Genomic DNA, 4,481 nt, shown 5'->3' on the forward strand with positions numbered 1-4,481 from the left:
GTATTACCCCTATACCTGCCACTCCAGTCTTAATCAATGGTGGAAGAACGGTCTCAGAACGGTTTGTCTCAATTGGCCATTTAAGTGTAATAGTAAAAGACTGGTTAATGATTACAATGCATCGTGAAACCTTCAGAAGAAAAGGAGAATGTTTTGTGGACAATTGTGTGTGTGTGTGCGTGTGTGTGTGTGTGTGTGACAGAGAGAGAAAGAGAGAGAGAGAGAGAGAGAGAGAGAGAGAGAGTTTTTAAGTTATTAGGTTTTAAGATCAGTACTTTTTAATGAAAACAACTTGACCAAAAATCTGTCACAGAATTTTGAGACCCATTAAAACAAAGTTTAATGAGAAAAACAAATAGCCACCTGTGACCAGTGGCTACTATGTTGGGCAGTATAGATAAGAAAATATTTCCATCATCACAGAAACATCTTATCAGATCCATATAGTGTTTTCCTCACTTGTTTGGTATGATTCAAACGAATAATTCTTGCTCACTAGATGATGGTACTTTGCAAAAGCAAAAAAATAAATAAATAAATAAAAGCAATATTTTTCTTTTTGTAGGTATATTGTTTGAAAGAAAATATATACTATAATCCAACATATGATGGGAATGAGAATGCTGAAGAACAGGAACACAGATAGATCATTCATTTTTCAATCTATGTAGGGCCAACTACGAGCCAGGTTCTGAGAGGCAGTATCATAAAGATGGATATAGCACCTCAACTTTCCTTTGTGGAGATACTTGTTGCCACCTGCATCCAAGATATTGCTAAATAACCCAGACCTTGCCAAATGATGTAGTTCTTGTCACTGGCCATAGTGATTCATTCAGGGATGGGTATGAAGAGAATGAAATTTAATTCTAGGATCTACTGCTAAATAGAAGGCAGGGGTGAGGATGATGCAGAGTTGCCAGAGGCCACCACAGAGAGATGTAGTCTGAGAATAAAGGAAAAGAATGACAGTGAGTCCTATGTCTAGCCCCAGTGTCCAGCAGTGCCCCAAAGCAATATTACTCTGCACATTTCAGAAGCTTTTTTTTTTCTTAAATAAGTATTAGTTGCATTTCTCTCACCTGAAATGAAAACATCGTGATTTAAAAAATAATCTAAAGTGTGAAGCTAGACATGACCTTAGAGGTAATCTGAGCTTACTTACTTTTTTCTATTAAAGAGAACCCATTGGACTATTAGATTGATACATACCCTTTAGGGTCTTGGAAGTGTTGGTCAAAGCAAACAAGCATAAGCACAAAATTCGTTGAAGATTAATGGTTTATTTTAATGTAGCATTCACATTTTGCATTTCACTTTTTGGTATATGTGGTCCTTTGATAATTAATATGAGTAATCTTACAAGGGCTTAATAATCAAATAGAAATTGAAATAACATTATATTGGAAGAAAACATATAAGTGTGCCAAGTTTCCCATTAACCTAGTTATCATCTGAAAAATGTATGGTTTTGAATGTTTTAAAATAGTATTTTGGTAATAGATTTTTTTTTTTTAATTCTTTCTTTGCCTAACTGATTACTTGTTATACTGCTCTTATTTTTCCCACCATCCATGTTACAGGCATTAGTCAATTTTGACATAATATTTAATTAATATGGGGTCTTTAAAATACCAATATTTTCAATAAGTTGTGGAACCTTAGAGGAGGCACATCTTCAGACAAGACAGCATTAGCAACCCTTTTTGTGTAATTTTTGTTGTATAAGTTGGTGGATCAGGTAGGCTACTAGGAAGATAATGTAATATTTTTGACTTGCAAAATCTTTATGGCAACATTTTGGTTGTTCTTTCTTTCTCTTATGTCTTGTGTCAGTAAACATTGTTTTATTCCCATATGTAGTGAAACCATGCGTTCCATAAAATCTCATTATTTTTTCTAGCTTAATCTCCATTTTAAATAAACTAGAAATTCAAAGTTTCATAACTTCTACATTAACCTGAAACCTATGTAACTTTACTAACAATTGTCACCCCAATAAACTTTAATTTACAAAAAAAAGGAAGGTTTCTAGTAGCCATAATAATATATTTTATTAATCATTATTAAGACTGACCCTCAAGGAATATGCACTCTGATTATTCTGCAGTTTTAAATAAGCTCCATATCATCCTCTACTCAACAACTATGTTCTCTGACACAAATTAAAAAGTCAAAGTCAACATGCAATGACTTAAACGGTAGTCATAAATCTTATGGATCAGAAAACCAGCAGTTGAACCAGAGACCATGGAAAGATATTAACACATAAAAATGAAATATGCATCAGTCAGAAAAGTTGAATGAAAACCAAGAAAAAGAGAAGAGATGCTAACAGTGTTAACGGCCATCCAAATATATCGATATAGAGCTAGACATAGATATATACTCTGTATACTATGTAACAGAAAGGTTATGTCTAATAGACTTCAGGTATTACTACTCCTTTAATGATGACATCCTGATTATAAAGGATGGGTTTAGGATTTAACAATAATGTTTGAATATTATGAACTTAATGTAAAGAGCAAGCTAGTTATGAATATTGCATCTATATGTATATATACATATATATATGTATGTGCATGTGTGTATATATGTATATATATATATACACAACTTGACATATGTGTGTGTATTATATATATATATATATATATATATATATATATATATATATATATAGAGAGAGAGAGAGAGAGAGAGAGAGAGAAATGTATACACATTTTAAGAAAGGAAAAAGCTGTATTAAAATTACACTGATGGTAACCAGTTTGAGCACCACTTGTAACTGTAGAAGTCAAACATGACTTGCATTCATCTTTTGTTATCAGTATATATTAAGTATTACCATTTTAATAGTTTTTCCCTTTCTTAAAATGTGTATACTTTTCTTGGCACCCTTTGTGTATGTGTGTGTGTGTGTGTGTGTGTGTGTGTGTGTGTGTGTGTGTGTATTCGGTATCTTAGGCTTATTGCTAGTAAATATGTATTTATCTGTGTTACTACTCTTATTCTAATTTTCATCAAATCATCTGCTAATTATGTGCTTGGCTTTCCTTGTCATTGTGCATTCAGGAAGAGAATGTGCTGGTTCCATAAATGCAAATATTCTGATTCACATAGTTCTGTTACCCATATAAATCTGTGCGTTTTCATACTGATTTTAGTTATCAGTGTTGGAAACTTCTTAGTTGACTCTCAAAGGAGTAATTGATACTGTGTTTATCCAATCAAGTTTTTGAGCATCAAAACATGAGGCTGTATTTGGGCTACACTTAACTTATCAAAGAAAATCCTCTTTAAATGTGTTAAATTCTTCTGCAGCTGGTCCTAAAGCCTTGTTGATTGCAGCCTATCAAACATTTATGTCAAAAATGAAAAAAAAAAATACCACTAGACTCAAGAGCATAAAATAATTTGTTGTCACTGGCCAAATATTGTTTTAATAAATATAAAAATTTATGATGCCTACAAGAACAACATGTACTTAGATTTGGCATCAATGTACAGTGTACAACTTTAAAAAATACTATTTGTAGGGCCAGCCCGGTGGCTCAGACAGTTAGAGCTCCGTGCTCCTAACTCTGAAGGCTGCCGATTCGATTCCCACATGGGCCAGTGGGCTCTCAAACACAAGGTTGCCAGTTCAATTCCTCGACTCCTGCAAGGGATGGTGGGGTCCGCCCCCTGCAACTAAGATTGAACATGGCACCTTGACCTGAGCTGCCTCCCGGATGGCTCAGTTGGTTGGAGCGCATCCTCTCAACCACAAGGTTGCCAGTTCTATTCCCGCAAGGGATAGTGGGCTGCGCCCCCTGCAACTAGCAATGGCAACTGGAGCTGGAGCTGAGCTGCGCCCTCCACAACTAAGACTGAAAGGACAACAACTTGAAGCTGAATGGCACCCTCCACAACTAAGATTGAAAGGACAACAATTTGACTTGGAAAAAAGTCCTGGAAGTACACACTGTTCCCCAATAAAGTCCTGTACCCCTTCCCCAATAAAATCTTAAAAAAAAAAAAAATACTATTTGTAGTGGTCATGTGACTCTCATCTCCGCCCTTCTTGCTGGACTGAGTTCTAGAGGTAAGGGACTTGTATGCTTGTAACACTTAGCTGATGCTTGCCTGTAGTATTACTTAATATATGAATGGTAAATTCATTAAGGCAAATCGAAAGTGAGCAGTACTATGGGTATGTGAATTCAAGCAGAAAACCCAACTTCAAAGGTGAATATTTCTTTTGCACACTTTGTTCCACATAAAAGAACATGTACAATAAATGACCCTGTTTTTAACTAGCTAGTATCCCTTTTAAAATACAAGATAGGTTTGTTTCAGTGAAGATTATTCTTTATTTCTTTCATATCTTGCCTCCAACATTTTTTTTTTTCCATGTCTATACTCCTGTCTCCTTTTCCAATGACTTCAAACTGGTGGTGACAAAAGGAAATTTACTAATTAATTCCCTGTAGAGT

The sequence above is a fragment of the Rhinolophus sinicus genome, linkage group LG04 (genome assembly GCF_036562045.2).
Source record: "Rhinolophus sinicus isolate RSC01 linkage group LG04, ASM3656204v1, whole genome shotgun sequence".
Lineage (NCBI taxonomy): Eukaryota > Metazoa > Chordata > Mammalia > Chiroptera > Rhinolophidae > Rhinolophus > Rhinolophus sinicus.